Source organism: Lissotriton helveticus, chromosome 1_1 (genome assembly GCF_964261635.1).
Source record: "Lissotriton helveticus chromosome 1_1, aLisHel1.1, whole genome shotgun sequence".
NCBI classification, from domain to species: Eukaryota; Metazoa; Chordata; class Amphibia; order Caudata; family Salamandridae; genus Lissotriton; species Lissotriton helveticus.
The window spans coordinates 256021137-256039774 of record NC_136057.1 but is presented as its reverse complement, the minus strand read 5'-3'; the positions used below and the strand labels follow the sequence as shown (position 1 = coordinate 256039774).

The following is an 18638-nucleotide window of genomic DNA, read 5'->3' as shown; positions in this document are numbered from 1 at the left end:
AACATAATACAAAGGAAAGAGTTAATTTCTATATCTAGCAGGTTTAACTATTTGTCTAAAACTTCGTCTAACAGCAGATTTCTATTGACATTTTTGCAGGGCATCTTTTCCATCGTCAATGAAAGAGCTGGGAACTATCAAATAAGAACTTCGTGACAGACACGTCAAGGAAGCATTGACAAAGCCAGTATGATGATGTCACAGTTGTATTTTCCGTTGCTTGTAAAAGAGTGGTGTTGCGTTTGGCTAAACCGATAGCAATAGGAGGTCATTATTTTGGGCTGTTTTATGTAATGCATACTAGCCCCAGGGCATTAGAGTAATTTACATTAGCATCAGATTACATTACACAACAGCTGATTACATTTTTTAAGACACAGGTAGATTAATTAATTTCCCCAGAATCAAAAGATGTTTAACCAATGCCGTGACTCGAACCAGCTACGCAAGTTCTTATGTTGGCTGCTCTAACCATTAGGAGATATCTTCTCCCCTCATCTTGAAATTCTATTTTATAAACATACAGGATGACTGTCACATAGGATCTAGATTAAATATAACACCGCCTTGGAATGGTTTAACAATTAGTGTAAAAAACAACAACGTTATTCTGTTACAAATTGGCTGTCATGTTGCCTATCGCGATATTCATCTTGAATGTATAAAAGATAACATTTCAAGATGGCCACCTGCCATAGTTGGCTTTGCGAGCGCTTGCAAAATTGCACCACAAGATTTGTTAGTGATAGATGGTCATTAGGAAAAGTGTGGTGGCTATCTTGAAAGTATCGAAAATGAAATTCCAAGATGTACATCTACTGCAACTGGCTCTGCAAATGTTTGCGATGTTTGTAGAATTGCGCCGTAAGCACTGACAAAGATAATAGTGGCAGACAGCCCTCTTGAAATGCTACTCTGTATACTTCCAAGATGGCCACCACTTTACATTATGACACAATGCACCAGACATTTTGCCTCGGTCAATGCCTGCCTATTGTGCAGCAGCAGGGGAGAAAGGGGGAGAGAGAGAGATCAAAAAGCAGCATTGCTTGTTCTTAGCATAGAGAGGGTGTAGAGAGAGGGGGAATAGTGTGATAGGAGCCAGTGGGCAGTAGAGAAAATGCAGAAGTGAGGATACTTCGGATGATGGAGTGATAGAAAAAGGGTAGGAGAGAAAGAGTGGGATAAAAAGAGGGAAACAGATAAAAGTAGAGAACGCTAGAAAAGAGTAGGACATGCACTCCTATCAAGTGCCTCAACTCAAATGCCAGAGAAACATGCAAAATAAAGAGTTCCCTGATGTCAGTAGTGGAAGGATATACTCAACGAATAAAAATACAGGATGGAGCTTAAATGCTCAAGGAGTAAGTTAAACAACGGGATGGGAGGTAAGCCATTTATTCAGAAGCAAGGCATTGGAATGGGCAAGCAAGCTATCCAATCATGAGCAAGAGGTAGGCCCACTCTAAATATGTGTGAAAGTATTGTTTGCAATGCCTTATGTCTAATGCTGTCTGTCTCCAGACCTCAAAAACTAGGTAACAATCCAGTGTCAGAGGAAATTCTTGGCCTTGACTTGGATACTCCACAAGGAATTCAAGAAGTCTGGGTTACAATGTTCATCTTAATTTTAAATGTAGTATTTATATTTGTTTATAATGAAGGAGCTTTCATGTTTATTAAAAGTAAAGCAGTGATCGGACCTTCTTTCATTGACGGAAATTTGGATGTTTTACTGACTTCCAAGCATGGGGGCCACCAGGAGTTGCAGCTGCAGCCCCTAGATTGCACCTTGTGAACCCTGACACTACGATTGCAACCCCTGGCATCACAGGTAGCAAAATCACTGCCAAGAACACAGGAACAGCTAGGGCCCGATGTAGGTAAAACGCATTTACCGATTTTAAAATACCGATCCGTACCGATTCGGTATTTCAAAATCGGAAAATGATATGTAGGAAATAATCATCGGAAAAATACCGAATCGGTAGCATTCGGTATCGAGAGTCGATACGTACCGATTCGCCAACTACCGATTCGGTATAGGCCGGGTCGGACAAGTCCGAATCGGAAAAAAAAAAATGCGGAACCAACCGAATCGGTAAACGCCGAATCGGAATAATAAATACGCCCCATGGGCCGAAAGGCCAATAGGAAGGCATTATACATTCAGAATCGGTATTTACCGAACACATTCGGAAATTACCGAATCGGAAAATACCGATTCGGAGAATGCCGTTTTGCCGAGCTGGTTGAGTGACACTGAAGACATCAGCCAATGAGCTGTAAGCACCCTCCCCCACAGGGTGTGGCAACCCAGGCAGGTGCAACTCATCAGAACTTTCTGGAAAGCTGCCTGAGCTGAGCAAACACAGAGAGAGCAGCATTGTGAGCAGGATCCCTGAGAGACATGGACACCAGCACAGAGAGCCAGAAGGCAGGGCGTAAGCGCAATCCTAAATTCAGCACCATGGAGCTACAAACTTTGGTGGAGGAGGTGGTGAGGGTGCACACCCAGCTATATGGCAGGCAGTCCCTGACTGTCCCGGAGAGCACCAAGAGGAGGCTGTGGATCGACATCGGGGAGAAAGTGAATGCAGTTGGTGTCACCCACAGGAGCCTAGACGACCTCAAGAAGAGGTTTTATGACATCCGTGGCGTGACCAAGCGCAAACTGGCCGACCTGCACAAGCAGGCTGGACTCACTGGAGGAGGAACAAACCGTGCGCCACCCCTCACTCAGCTGGAGGAACTAGTGGCGACGACCATCGAGAGGGCCAGTGTCGTGGGCATTGGGGACCTGGATAGCTCATCCCGAGCTACAGCTACAGGTAAGAAGCATGCGCAACTTGACACACCATACCAGACACCTCCCCTACAGACCCAATGCACAGCCAAACCCCAGGCCAGTACAGCTAGCAACAGACATGAGCAATGCATCGTGCTAAATGTACTCAGCAAAAGTTACCAATAATGCCACAGCAGAAGCATGAGATAAATAACTGTAATACAGCATCAACGTGTTTGTAATGAGATGTGCAATGCTTTAATAGTTGTGACTGGAACACATTAGCACCCACTTGACAAATGCTTCTTTGTACCTAGGGGCACCATCAGGCGGGGGAGCAGCATCAGCTCCAGCACCAGCTCCTGCACCAACAGCCAGTGCGGCAGTGGCAAGCACCAGTGCAGCAGCACAGGAGGAGGAGGACAACAGCTGTGCCCTGGCAAATGAGGAGGACACAGGACATTCCCTCACAACTCCATACTCCCCCCGACTGTCTCAGTCTCAGTCGCCCTCATTGGTATTCTCCCCGGACAACACACCACCACAGAGCCACCCTGCACCTGCCACTTCCCCGGCCCAGAGGAGAATAGTGGCTCCATTAGTCATCATGGAGGGGGCAGCGGGTCAGGCTCCTGCACAAGACCCCGTGACACCAGCGACACCAGAGCACACACAGCAGGGCAGCAGAATTCCACGTAGGCCACGTGCTACCAGCAGCCCAATACCAGCACCGGGAGGCAGCGTCTTCGCAGGGCTGGAGACCAGCATGGTCACAATACAGAGGATGCAGGCGAAATCCATCCTGGCCTGCCATCGCCAGTTGCGCCTGCACAACCTGCAGATGGGTGAGATGACACAGGGCTTCAAGACCTTCGTTGACAGCAACAAGGACATAGCAACATCAATTGGCCGAATGACCACTGCCATCACCCAGCTCTGCACCAGGTTGGATGACCATGAGCTGAGTCGTCGCAGGGATGCAAGAGTCACGAACAGGTCACTCACCCGCCTTGCGGCTGCGACTGCCCAGTCATGCCAACGTGGGGCAAACATGGAGGCCAGCCTCACACAGAACATGTCCGAGGTCACTAGGGGCATGGGCCGTATAACAACAGCCATGGAGACACTACTCATCTCCAACACCGCAGTGAATCCCGTCCTGGGCGAGGCTGGGGACAGCAGCAGCCGCAGCAGCCCGGCCAGCGCTGCGTCAGAGCCGCGCCGGAGCACCAGGCGCTCAGCTGAGGCTGCAGGGCATTCTGAAGGGGGTGAGGTTCATCCCAGTGGGCCTGCTAAGCACAGCAAAAAATAGGACTGCCACTGCGGGTGAGGCAACCCGGACATTGGACATTCCTACCCCTTGTTGTTTAACTTTTCTTTTGTTGCACATCAGTGCAGTAACGTTGATGCAACATTATTAAATTTAATTTCTGAACACATACATTGACCTGTTTGTGCATCTGTACTCACTCAAAAATAGTTGTCTGTGATCTCCTGACGCCTGTATCTGCCGTCAGATGGTGCAGAGACTCCAGCAGGTAGTGGTAGTGGGACAGCATTGTCATCGTCGGGGTCCTCGTAGTCGGATAACTCTACCTCAGTGCCTTTCCTGACTGCAAGGTTGTGCAACATTGCACAGACAGCAATAATCTTGCAGCAGGTGATGGGGGTATATTGCCTTGCACCTCCGCTCTTGTGCAGACATCTGAACCTGCTCTTCCAGATGCCAAAGGTCCTTTCCACTACGTTCCTCGTGCTTTTGTGTGCACGGTTGTACCTCCTTTGGCTGGGTGTTGAGGGGTTGAGGTAAGGTGTGAGAATGAACGAGCGTAGGGCATATGCACTGTCGCCTGGAAGGAGAAGGGGTAACATTACTCACATGCATACATGTATTTCACACTGCAATTTTGGTAATGGGGGTCTGACACTGTGTCTTACCTAGGAGGTATCCTTCGCCAAATTCCCCTGCCATCAGCCGTGCATAAATCCCGCTACTCTGGAAGATATAGGAGTCATGGGTACTCCCCGGAAACTTTGCAACCAGGTCAGTGATCACACACTTGGCATTGCATATCACTTGCACATTTATGGTGTGCCGTGACTTCCGATTGCGGTATACGTATTCGGTGTCAGCAGGGGGGCAAATCGGTATGTGTGTGCCATCTATGCAGCCAATGATGTGGGGGAATCTTGCCATCTGATAGAATTCAGCTTTTGTCTGTGCCAGTTCTGCATGGGTGGAAGGGAAGGAAATGTAGTGGGCCATCCTCTGGATCATGGCATCAAGGAACTTGTGGAAGAACCTTGACAGGCTGCTCTGGGTCACCCCTCCTGCCACAGCAACTACAGTTTGATAGCTGCCAGACGCCAGTAGATGTAGGCAGCATAGCACCTGCACCTGCACAGGGATTGCATGTGCCCTTGGGGTGGGGTGCTGCAACAGGGGTTGGAGGTCCCTGATGAGGTCTCTGATGGTGTCTGCCTCCAGCCTGTACCTCTGTAGGATCTCTGGATCTGTCAGCATGCACAGGGTCACCCTCTGCCTGTACACCTGCTCCTCTCTCTGCCATTCCCTCTCACCTTCCTGCTGTAGCCGTAGCCGTCTAGCTATGACATAGAAAGCTGCCATGTTGCAAGTAGAACTGCATTTTGGGTCCTTTTTTATAGGTTGCACCTGGTTACCACCTGATTCCAATCCATGGTAATTTCCGAGTCAGAAATACCGATTTTTGAGCAAAATCGGTATTTCTGTGCTTACCTACATCTAAATCTTAGGGTTTTCGCATGGAATCGGATTTTCACCGAATCGGAATATATACCAATTCGGCGATTTTACCGAATCGGAAAGTCACCGAGTCGGTCGGATTCCGAATCGGGAAAAAGTAGTAATCGGAAAAAATCTCCGAATCGGTAGATTACCTATTCGGAGATTTTTTCCGATTCCTACATTTTTCCGATTCGGAATCCGACCGACTCGGTGACTTTCCGATTCGGTAAAATCGCCGATTTCGCAGGATTTCGGCCTCCTACATCCCGTTGTCTGTATTCCGATCGGTAACGGCCGAAAATACCGATTTTCGGCCGTTACCGACCGACCTACATCGGGCCCCTAGTCCTTAAGAACTTCTCTTGCGGCTCCACTTTCCTTGCTATCAGTCAGTTTAGTGGCTAATAAGATAGTATTCACTATTTGTGTAATAAAAAAAATGGAGCACAATTAGCAGGAATATGACCCTCCCTGGCAACCTAGGTTAGTAAAAAAAATGTTTTAATGGTTTGTTATGTGTGTGCTTGTGGGTCAGAGTTTGCTTATGTAATAGATTGTGTACGTATGAGTGCATGTGTGTGTATGTGTGAGCATGTGTGTGTGAGTGAAAGTAAAGGTCAAATGATTTGTGATGTCACTTCCGCAACTTCAGGCGTTTTGGTGAATTGATGTCCATGCTTCTAAGTGTCTAATCCACATTGCCTCCGAGAGTAAACCTTCAACTTGCCTGGCTCGCTATCCAGAGAGTAATGTTAAAGGCATATACTTATGATATACTAGGCACACCTGAGGTTCCGAGTTTGCCACAGGGGCTGCTGGGGTATGTGAGAGACACACCAGTAAAGACTCGGAAACTGCATGCTATGTTGCTTCTTTTCGCAAAACGCTGTGTGGCTGTACATTGGTTGAAGAGGAGGGCTCCTACCATTAAGGAATGTGTAGTAATCACGCTGGCCGTGGTTGAAGCTTAGTAGTTTATTAATGCTACATGAAAGAGAGAGAAGGCAAGCACCAACTCCCACAGCATCTCCAGCTCAACTGAATCACGGTACAGTTGCTAGGAGCTAGAAACATTCTAAGAACATTGCAAGTAAGGAATTCACAGTACAGTCAAGAAATTAACAGATACATGAGATATCCCCACTCCTTTTCAACCTATACCTTACCCCTCTGATCAGTTCCCTCCGACATCAAAATGTCTCCGCATTTAACTACGCGGACGACATCCAGTTAGTCTTTAACATCGACCCCTCGGACCAGTCAGTCTCCGACTTCCAAGCCACCCTCTGCCAAGGGAGAGGTGTGGCGCCGCGGCCAGGGCGACTGACGCTGGAATCTGGGGACCACGGTTCGATCCCCGGCTCCGGCGGCAGGTTAACCCAGCACCATGTGACTCTGGGCAATAGCTCGCTTAATCTTCCCGACGGCCCCCAGCGCCTAGAGACCCTTACGGGTGATTGTGCGCTTTACAAATGTGGACTTTACTTTACTTTACATCAGCAACTGGATGGGGGCAAATCACCTGAAACTCAACCCCGACAAGACCGAATTGGTTCTTGTCGGAGGTTCTTCCAATCCTTGGAACTCCAACTTCTGGCCCGCTAGCTTGGGCCTTCCCCCCCTCCCAAATGACTCGGCCAAAAGTCTGAGGGTCATTATCAGTAAAGACCTCTCGATGAAACCCTAGATAAATGCCACTGTCTCTTCTTGCTTCTTCCAACTACGCAAAATCCGGAAAATCGCGCGTTTCCTCACTACCGAAGCCATCACCTTGGCCCTCTTGGCGTTAGTCATCTCCAGAATTGACTACGCCAACTCCCTGTACGTAGGCATCCTCGACTACCAACTTAAACATTTGCAGCTTGTTCAGAACCAGGCGGCTCGCCTCATTTTCCACCAACCGAGGCACCACCACATCAGCCCTCTGCTAAAATCCCTGCATTGGCTCCCTGTCCCTGAACGCTGCAAATTTAAGTTGGGCTGCCTTGTCTTTAAATCTCTAGCCGGCCTAGGCCCTACGTTCATCTCCTCTCTCATTCACCCGTATGTCCCATCCCGTAACCTGCGCTCGACTCACTTGGCTCCTCTTAAAGTCCCGAAGAGTCAAGCGTAAGAAATGGGGCGGCCTAAGATTCTCGTTTCTAGCTCCATCTTTCTGGAACGCCCTCCCCCTGGACATAAGGTCGGCCTCGCTCTACACCCGCTTCAGATCCCTCCTCAAGACTTACCTTTTTCGTTTTGCTTACAATTAAAATCCCCATACCCTCCTCTTTTCCGGTCCCTTTTATCCCTCTTCGCCCCCACCCTGCTCCTGCCCTCTTCTTTTCCCTCTCACTGTCCAGTTAGGTGTCTTCTCTCCTTTTGCTTCAGCGCCAAGAAACTGTATAGTGTATGCAACGCTCTATAAATGCCTTTCACATCACATCACATATAACATATCTTCCTTCTATCCAAAACAAAACACAATACAAAGGAAAGAGTTAATTTATATAACTAGCAGGTTTAACTATTTGGCTTGGTCTGAGCAGGAAGGTTCAGAGGCTAGACAGACTGAGTTTTTAGTGCGAACCGTGACAAACCTATTAAGGTTCCACCAATGTCCTCCTAAGACCTTAACCGCCTTGCCAAAAATTTTAATAACTTTAGTAGGTTCACTGAATTTAGAATCACCTTTCTTTATATGCACAGGAGACTTTATTTTGAGCATTTCCCCTACCACGAGAAGAATGGACTTCACAGCTTTTTTAACGTCAAACCATTCCTTTTGTTTAACTTGAGAATCAGTAATATTCTCAACCACCAAGTGGATGAGTGAGGCGTGATCCTGTAGGACCAAACTAAACTGTCAAGCGCCTTCTGAACATCATGGTTCCCCGCTCTAGCCCATCGAATGCACTCCCCAATTACTCGATTTATTCTCTCCACAAGTCTGTTTGATTGGGGATGATATAAAGACGTTTTACAGTGTTTGTTTCCTGATTCCAACAGAAAACTTTGGAACCCATGACTAAAAACCTGTGTGCCATTGTCAGAGACAAGGATTTCTGGAAAACCCTCCCTCAACCACACTTCTTTCAGTAAAGAGATAATGGCCTTGGTGTTAGCTTCCTTGACCAACTTAACCTCAGGCCATTTGGATGCATAGTCCATGAGAACCCACACAAACCGTAACTCCCTTGAAGATTGTCATAAGGTCCCATGATGTCTATTCCCAGTTTCAATGATGGTTCCTGTGGGCACTCAATCGGCATGAGAGGAGGAACTGACACTTTGAAACTTTTGTCAGCTGCACCACAAACATAACATTTTGAGACAACATCAATTTCAGAGTCCATCCTTGGCCACCAGTAAGTGTCTCTTATACGAAAGACATGGGGAGGAACACATTTATCACCTCTAAGGAGTAAGCCATCCTCCAGGGTGAGTTCATCTTGAACCTTCCATAAAGGTTGAACAAGAGAATGAACTGTTTTCTCCCTAGGCCACCCTTCAATTACATGAGAGCACACTTCTTGAAGCACTCAGTCAGACTCCATGGCCCCCAACCATTCATTCTCTGAGCATAAATTCATGCAAGGCACTTCCAAAGCTGCTATCAAACAATCTTTTAAGTCTTCATTTGAAAACTCATGTTAATTGACATCTTCAAGCACGTCCATTCTTTCCCCCAGATATATGTTGGATGTCAAACTGATACTGGAGGAGCCTTGAGACCATGCGTAGAATCCTGGGAGTAGAACATTTGCTCATCCCTCCTCCAAGGATATTAACTAAAGGTTTGTGATCAGTCTACAACAAAAACCTTTTTCCCCCAAATGTGTGAGCGAAACTTCTCTATAGCCATTGTGCAGACCAATAACTCCTGAGTACTGAAGCTCAGCAGATCTCAAGACTCTTGAAGCAAAACATATGGTGTTCTCAACTCCTCTGTCAGTATGAGTCAACATGGCACCTAGGCCACCTGGTTGGCATCCACCGTGACACAGCAAGGAAGATTAGGATCAAACAGCTTGAGTAAAGAATCATCTCTTAAGAAAGATTTAATAATATTGAGAGCAGCATCACACTCACTGCACCACTCAAACTTCACCTCTTTTTTGAGTAGATTGCTGATGGGTCTGACAATTGAAGCAAAATTAGGGATACATCTTGAATAATATTCACACAGACCCAACAGAGATTTGACACCTACCTTGTCTGCAGGAGCATCCATAATTGCTGATAGTAACGAAGATTTGGGACTGACACCGACCCAAATACTCCACACTAGAACGGAGAAATTCACACTTCTCTTCCTTGAGTAATACACCATTCTTCTTGAAAAGAGTGAGAACATTGTCAGGAGTAGAGTTATGAGAGTCTAAGTCACCACCAGAGCCCAGTACATCATCTTGAAAAACTAAGACATCCTCAACCCCTTTAACCATGATTCTCTGAAAAACAGAGGCTGCTGAAGCCAGCCCAAAAGGAATGCGACAATATTGAAAAGTGCCTAACGGGGAAACTAAAGCAGTCAAATGACGAAATTACAATCAGCTGCAAGTTTGCGTAGCGTTGATATGTAGGTGTTAACATCTTCAGATTCTGTTTGTTTTCTTTTGAAAAATGTATGCCTCAAAACCATGAGGCTGGGTTGTTTGTCGAATCTGTGTTTGAGCTTTAATACTGTTTGTTGGTACTCATCCCAATCTTGAGATTCTTCTTGTGTTAAGGGGGTAAGTGCTTAAAAATGGACCTTCCTTCAAACCCTAGTGAATGGAGAAGTAAACCTTTTTTTCTCTCTGCGACAAAACAAGATGCACCAATGACACCTAAATAGGTTTCAAAAGCGTCATGCCAAATTTCCCAACTAACAGGCGGATCTCCTGGAGAATCCAATAAAAAGCAGGAGGAGGGTTTACTGATTGCAAGGTGCACATTTTTAAAGAAGATGATAAAGAAAAATATATGAACTCTTGACCAGCGAGAAAAATACAAACAAAAGACTAACACTATTATAAAAACTGCAACATATTCAATAAAAACAAATAAGATATGAGGTGAAGGAAAAATACACACAAAAAAATGAAGGTGTGTGTATCACCATAGAATCTGTAAATAGCACTAAATGTTATGAAGGCGTGTGTGTCACCGTAAACATGTATAAACAGTACACACAATGCAAGACTGGTGTGCGTGTCACTGCGTTAAATGTTGTATTTTTAAGCTTGGGATAAAATGTGATAACGACTTGTATCCGATTTAATATGCAAGGTGTGTGTTTCACCGTGTGACCCACTGCTTGTAAACAAGAAAGTCAATCCAAATTGAAATAGGATGAAAATGGTGCAAACTTGCTCTAATTTGAAGAGGTGTGTGTATCACCATGTGATACACTGTTTGTAGAAGAAAGTCACTCGAAACTGACCCCAATCAAAGATGTTGGCTGCTGTCTGAGGTATGTGAAGAAGGCGTGTTGAGAGGATGGATCGTCAGAAGGAACACGCCACAAGCAGAAAGGACGAACGCTCGGAGCGAAATGCCGGCGCTAGGAGCGTAATGCTGGTACAGTAAAAGATGTTGCCAGGTAAGAGTTGCTAGGCAATATTCGGTGCTCGTGAGTAGGCGCGAGCAAAACAGAATTGAATAATGCCACTAGTTTGTGATACATCTTGTTGAACATAGGCAAGATGTTAAGGGTTTTTAGAAAAATGCCGCTTGTACACGGTAAAGTTAGAAAGGCAAAGGCCAATTATTAAAGTTCTAGTCAATTAAAACAAAGTTGCGGTGAAAGGTAGAAGTCAATTTCTTTGAGTAAAAATCACGATTGATGTGAGACTCAAGTTAATTGCCTAAATACGCATTCAGAAGCCTGTTAGAAGGGCAGGCAGAAGGCAAAAAGTAAACGTCCTACAGTTTTTGATGAAAATCAAGCCTTCACTATATTGAAGATGTAGGTTTCTTCTTTCACTTGCTTGGAAGTGAAATGGCAACTTGTATGTGAGTTGAAGATTTGTAGAAAGATTCTTGATCTTTAGAGGCGTCACACGCGACGGTAATGCCATGTAGCCTTAAATCGTAGTCAGTAATTTTGTAGTAATCACTCTGGCCGTGGTTGAACCTTAGTAGTTTATTAAGGCTACAAGGAAGAGTGAGAAGGCGATCACCAACGCCACAGCAGCTCCGGCTCAACTGAATCACAGTACAGTTGCTAGGCGCTAGAAACATTCTATGAACATTGCAAGTAAGGAATTCACAGTACAGTCAAGAAATGAACAGAAACATAAGATATAACAGAATGGCTACGAGATGTGACATTCGGGCACTCGCAGCTCGCCACTTTCTGGGAGTTGATGCCATCTGCAGCTAGGCCCAAAGATATATGGGAGCCGTTTGTGTCCTGGGCTTGGGTGACACAGGAGAGGGACGGAGGGGACCATGTAACAGCCGAGATTGTCGGGCGGCAGTTGCTGCAGAAATGAGGGTCTACTTCAGGCACACCGGTTGTGGACGTGCAGTCTTTGGGTATTCGTGTTGTGAGGCGGTAGGAAATTGTAGGGAAGTCTGTTATCAGAAGAAACACGCAGGAAACGAGTGAAGTGTAGACGGGATTTATTAGCGTCTACTTGTTTCAAAGTACAGCTTCATAATGAGCATAACTGCTTTCACAACATTGCTCTCCCACATTCCAGATGTTCAAAGGATAACATATTCTCCCAACATTCTCTTAAGGTACGAGCTTGTCACGAGCTATTGATCACCAGTACGCTTGTGACAGCTCACATAATATATATATAAGTACCTAACACACCTTCCCCCTTTTATTTGAAAACATAAGCATAAAAAAAAACAACAAAGCAAAAAAACAAAACAAAAAAAAAACAAGATAAAACAATTAAACTCTAGTTCATCACAAAGTCATTAAACCTAACTGGGATGCGGTGAGAATGTGCAACTCTTGTGTTATCAGAATTGTATTCAACATGTGCACAATCCTCTTTTTCATTTTGTTCTCCAACATCAAAAAAAACATTACTGTCATGGTCATCTTCTAACTGACTGATCCCATTAAACATAGAAATTCTACTCAAATTCCAGACTGAACCACCATCTATCCTGACAGCATTTCTAAATACTTCTACCACTTTCTTGGGATTGGACCACACTGGAAAACCTTTGCTCACCCCTTCTTTCTTTTTGATACGAACTAGATCACCTACTTTAACAGAACGATTGGACGTAGAGCCTACTCTTTTAGCCATATCATGTTTCATTTTATCTTTGTATGATTGAACTCTGTGTTGAACAGCTTCAAAATCCACTTTCAAAAAATTGTCTGATCCACATAAATTTTTCTTTAACCACCATGGTACTAATTTTGTACTAGGTTTACGTCCTCTTAATAGTTCAAAAGGAGTAATCAAAGTTACTGAATTGGGTGAAGTTCTGTAAGCTAACAACATAGACTGTAACGCATTTCTCCAATTCAAATTACCCTTGATTGAAAGTTGAATTGCTTCTTTGATCACACGGTTGAATCGTTCAACTTGGCCATTGGCCTCAGGATGGAAAACTGCAATTCTTCTATGAATAATACCACATTTATCTAAAAATTGTTCCATTTCCTTGCTGATAAACTGTGGACCATTGTCAGTCACGATTTCTTGAGGAATCCCCTCTCTACAAAAGATCTCATCTTAAAACTCTATTACTTGATGAGAAGTAACTTCTTTTACCATTTTGACCTCCGGCCATTTAGAATAATAATCAATAAGGACAATGCCAAAAGCTTCCTGTTTGGGCAACCAACTAAATGGGCCAATGATGTCTAATCCTAGTTTACGCCAAGGACCAATAGGTAAATCAATTGGGCAGGGTTCTGGACGTAAAGTAACAGCTGTTTTATCACTGTTAGAGCAATAAGGACATGAACGCACAAATTTGTCCACACAAGAGTCAATCCCTGGCCACCAAAAAGACTCCCTTAATCGTCTTCTGGTAAAAGATATTCCCATATCACAGGTAGCAAAATCACTGCCAAGAACACAGGAACAGCTAGTCCTTAAGAACTTCTCTTGCGGCTCCACTTTCCTTGCTATCAGTCAGTTTAGTGGCTAATAAGATAGTATTCACTATTTGTGTAATAAAAAAAATGGAGCACAATTAGCAGGAATATGACCCTCCCTGGCAACCTAGGTTAGTAAAAAAAATGTTTTTAATGGTTTGTTATGTGTGTGCTTGTGGGTCAGAGTTTGCTTATGTAATAGATTGTGTACGTATGAGTGCATTTGTGTGTATGTATGAGCATGTGTGTGTGAGTGAAAGTAAAGGTCAAATGATTTGTGATGTCACTTCCGCAACTTCAGGTGTTTTGGTGAATTGATGTCCATGCTTCTAAGTGTCTAATCCACATTGCCTCCGAGAGTAAACCTTCAACTTGCCTGGCTCGCTATCCAGATAGTAATGTTAAAGGCATATACTTATGATATACTAGGCACACCTGAGGTTCCGAGTTTGCCACAGGGGCTGCTGGGGTATGTGAGAGACACACCAGTAAAGACTCGGAAACTGCATGCTATGTTGCTTCTTTTCGCAAAACGCTGTGTGGCTGTACATTGGTTGAAGAGGAGGGCTCCTACCATTAAGGAATGTGTAGTAATCACGCTGGCCGTGGTTGAAGCTTAGTAGTTTATTAATGCTACATGAAAGAGAGAGAAGGCAAGCACCAACTCCCACAGCATCTCCAGCTCAACTGAATCACAGTACAGTTGCTAGGAGCTAGAAACATTCTAAGAACATTGCAAGTAAGGAATTCACAGTACAGTCAAGAAATGAACAGATACATGAGATATCCCCACTCCTTTTCAACCTATACCATACCCCTCTGATCAGTTCCCTCCGACATCAAAATGTCTCCGCATTTAACTACGCGGACGACATCCAGTTAGTCTTTAACATCGACCCCTCGGACCAGTCAGTCTCCGACTTCCAAGCCACCCTCTGCCACATCAGCAACTGGATGGGGGCAAATCACCTGAAACTCAACCCCGACAAGACCGAATTGGTTCTTGTCGGAGGTTCTTCCAATCCTTGGAACTCCAACTTCTGGCCCGCTAGCTTGGGCCTTCCCCCCCTCCCAAATGACTCGGCCAAAAGTCTGAGGGTCATTATCAGTAAAGACCTCTCGATGAAACCCTAGATAAATGCCACTGTGTCTTCTTGCTTCTTCCAACTATGCAAAATCCGGAAAATCGCGCGTTTCCTCACTACCGAAGCCATCACCTTGGCCCTCTTGGCGTTAGTCATCTCCAGAATTGACTACGCCAACTCCCTGTACGTAGGCATCCCCGACTACCAACTTAAACATTTGCAGCTTGTTCAGAACCAGGCGGCTTGCCTCATTTTCCACCAACCGAGGCACCACCACATCAGCCCTCTGCTAAAATCCCTGCATTGGCTCCCTGTCCCTGAACGCTGCAAATTTAAGTTGGGCTGCCTTGTCTTTAAATCTCTAGCCGGCCTAGGCCCTACGTTTATCTCCTCTCTCATTCACCCGTATGTCCCATCCCGTAACCTGCGCTCGACTCACTTGGCTCTTCTTAAAGTTCCGAAGAGTCAAGCGTAAGAAATGGGGCGGCCTAAGATTCTCGTTTCTAGCTCCATCTTTCTGGAACGCCCTCCCCCTGGACATAAGGTCGGCCTCGCTCTACACCCGCTTCAGATCCCTCCTCAAGACTTACCTTTTTCGTTTTGCTTACAATTAAAATCCCCATACCCTCCTCTTTTCCGGTCCCTTTTATCCCTCTTCGCCCCCACCCTGCTCCTGCCCTCTTCTTTTTCCTCTCACTGTCCGGTTAGGTGTCTTCTCTCCTTTTGCTTCAGCGCCAAGAAACTGTATAGTGTATGCAACGCTCTATAAATGCCGTTCACATCACATCACATATAACATATCTTCCTTCTATCCAAAACAAAACACAATACAAAGGAAAGAGTTAATTTATATAACTAGCAGGTTTAACTATTTGGCTTGGTCTGAGCAGGAAGGTTCAGAGGCTAGACAGACTGAGTTTTTAGTGCAAACCGTGACAAACCTATTAAGGTTCCACCAATGTCCTCCTAAGACCTTAACCGCCTTGCCAAAAATTTTAATAACTTTAGTAGGTTCACTGAATTTAGAATCACCTTTCTTTATATGCACAGGAGACTTTATTTTGACCATTTCCCCTACTACGAGAAGAATGGACTTCGCAGCTTTTTTAACGTCAAACCATTCCTTTTGTTTAACTTGAGAATCAGTAATATTCTCAACCACCGTAGACATAAGTTTGGAAACATCAGCATCAAACTTTATCCACTTACTCATCCAACCAGGCCTAAAACTGGTATTGGCCTTTCTCCCCCTTAATAATTCGAAGGGACAAATTTTAGTGGATGAGTGAGGCGTGATCCTGTAGGACCAAACTAAACTGTCAAGCGCCTTCTGAACATCATGGTTCCCCGCTGTAGCCCATCGAATGCACTCCCCAATTACTCGATTCATTCCCTCCACAAGTCTGTTTGATTGGGGATGATATAAAGACGTTTTACAGTGTTTGTTTCCTGATTCCAACAGAAAACTTTGGAACCCATGACTAAAAACCTGTGTGCCATTGTCAGAGACAAGGATTTCTGGAAAACCCTCCCTCAACCACACTTCTTTCAGTAAAGAGATAATGGCCTTGGTGTTAGCTTCCTTGACCAACTTAACCTCAGGCCATTTGGATGCATAGTCCATGAGAACCCACACAAACCGTAAACTCCCTTGAAGATTGTCATAAGGTCCCATGATGTCTATTCCCAGTTTCAATGATGGTTCCTGTGGGCACTCAATCGGCATGAGAGGAGGAACTGACACTTTGAAACTTTTGTCAGCTGCACCACAGACATAACATTTTGAGACAACATCAATTTCAGAGTCCATCCTTGGCCACCAGTAAGTGTCTCTTATACGATGCTTTGTGAGGGTGCAGCCAAGATGACCTTTGTGAGCTCTCTGCATTATTGCAACACGAAAGACATGGGGAGGAACACATTTATCACCTCTAAGGAGTAAGCCATCCTCCAGGGTGAGTTCATCTTGAACCTTCCATAAAGGTTGAACAAGAGAATGAACTGTTTTCTCCCTAGGCCACCCTTCAATTACATGAGAGCACACTTCTTGAAGCACTCAGTCAGACTCCATGGCCCCCAACCATTCATTCTCTGAGCATAAATTCATGCAAGGCACTTCCAAAGCTGCTATCAAACAATCTTTTCAGTCTTCATTTGAAAACTCATGTTAATTGACATCTTCAAGCACGTCCATTCTTTCCCCCAGATATATGTTGGACGTCAAACTGATACTGGAGGAGCCTTGAGACCATGCGTAGAATCCTGGGAGTAGAACATTTGCTCATCCCTCCTCCAAGGATATTAACTAAAGGTTTGTGATCAGTCTACAACAAAAACCTTTTTCCCCCAAATGTGTGAGCGAAACTTCTCTATAGCCATTGTGCAGACCAATAACTCCTGAGTACTGAAGCTCAGCAGATCTCAAGACTCTTGAAGCAAAACATATGGTGTTCTCAACTCCTCTGTCAGTATGAGTCAACATGGCACCTCTTAATAGTTCAAAAGGAGTAATCAAAGTTACTGAATTGGGTGAAGTTCTGTAAGCTAACAACATAGACTGTAACGCATTTCTCCAATTCAAATTACCCTTGATTGAAAGTTGAATTGCTTCTTTGATCACACGGTTGAATCGTTCAACTTGGCCATTGGCCTCAGGATGGAAAACTGCAATTCTTCTATGAATAATACCACATTTATCTAAAAATTGTTCCATTTCCTTGCTGATAAACTGTGGACCATTGTCAGTCACGATTTCTTGAGGAATCCCCTCTCTACAAAAGGTCTCATCTAAAAACTCTATTACTTGATGAGAAGTAACTTCTTTTACCATTTTGACCTCCGGCCATTTAGAATAATAATCAATAAGGACAATGCCAAAAGCTTCCTGTTTGGGCAAGCAACTAAGTGGGCCAATGATGTCTAATCCTAGTTTACGCCAAGGACCAATAGGTAAATCAATTGGGCAGGGTTCTGGACGTAAAGTAACAGCTGTTTTATCACTGTTAGAGCAATAAGGACATGAACGCATAAATTTGTCCACACAAGAGTCAATCCCTGGCCACCAAAAAGACTCCCTTAATCGTCTTCTGGTAAAAGATATTCCCATATGTCCCTCATGAGCAATCTCGAGAAGTGTGTTCCTGATTGAGACAGGTGGAACAATCTTGTCTCCTCTAAGAATTAGATCACTTTCCACAGCAAGTTCTTCCTGAACTTTAAAATAACTCATCATATTTCCAGACAACTTCCTCTGTTCTGGCCAACCATGTCTAAGATACTCCTTGACATTGCATAATTCCAAATCATTACTCATTTCTTTTAACCAGACATCCTCTTGTAAGAAAAACCGTTCACCACACACTAAATTGACATCGTGTAAGGTAAAAGCAACCTCACACTCTTCATCATCGACCACTTCAGGACAGCTCATATCAGAAATCAGTCTTGAAATGCAATCAGCATGTACATTTGCCTTACCCTGAACATACTCAATTTTGCACTGAAAGGACTGCAATCTTGAAGCTAATCTAGCAAGACTCGCTGACATAGTTCTGCCTCCACCTGGTGCCATGAGATAAACTAGAGGCTTGTGATCAGTTTTTATCAAAAATCTTGTACCCCATAGAAAAGGTCTAAAGTGTTCAGCTCCCCAGACACATGCCAACAACTCTCTTTCTATGACGGAATAATTCTTTTCGGCATCTCTCAAGGCTCTTGATGCATAGGCAACAACCCATTCTTTCTCATTATCTTTTTGTAAAAGAACTCCACCTAGACCAGAACAACTTGCATCTACCATAACAATACATTTCACACCAACCACATAGGGTTTAAGACACGGCGCATTCACAACGAAAGTTTTCAAAGTCTTAAAAGTCTGTGTCATTTCTTCAGTCCAAATAAATTTAGCATTTTTCTTCAACAAACATCTAAGAGGGTCAACTTTTGCTGAAA

At 44.5% G+C, this 18638-nt stretch overlaps 1 protein-coding gene across 2 annotated transcripts in view; it reads right to left on the bottom strand.

The window, feature by feature from the left end:
- Positions 1 to 18638, bottom strand: part of LOC144791027 (proto-oncogene Mas-like) — a 170126-nt gene that overhangs the window by 4895 nt on the left and 146593 nt on the right. The window lies entirely within an intron of this gene.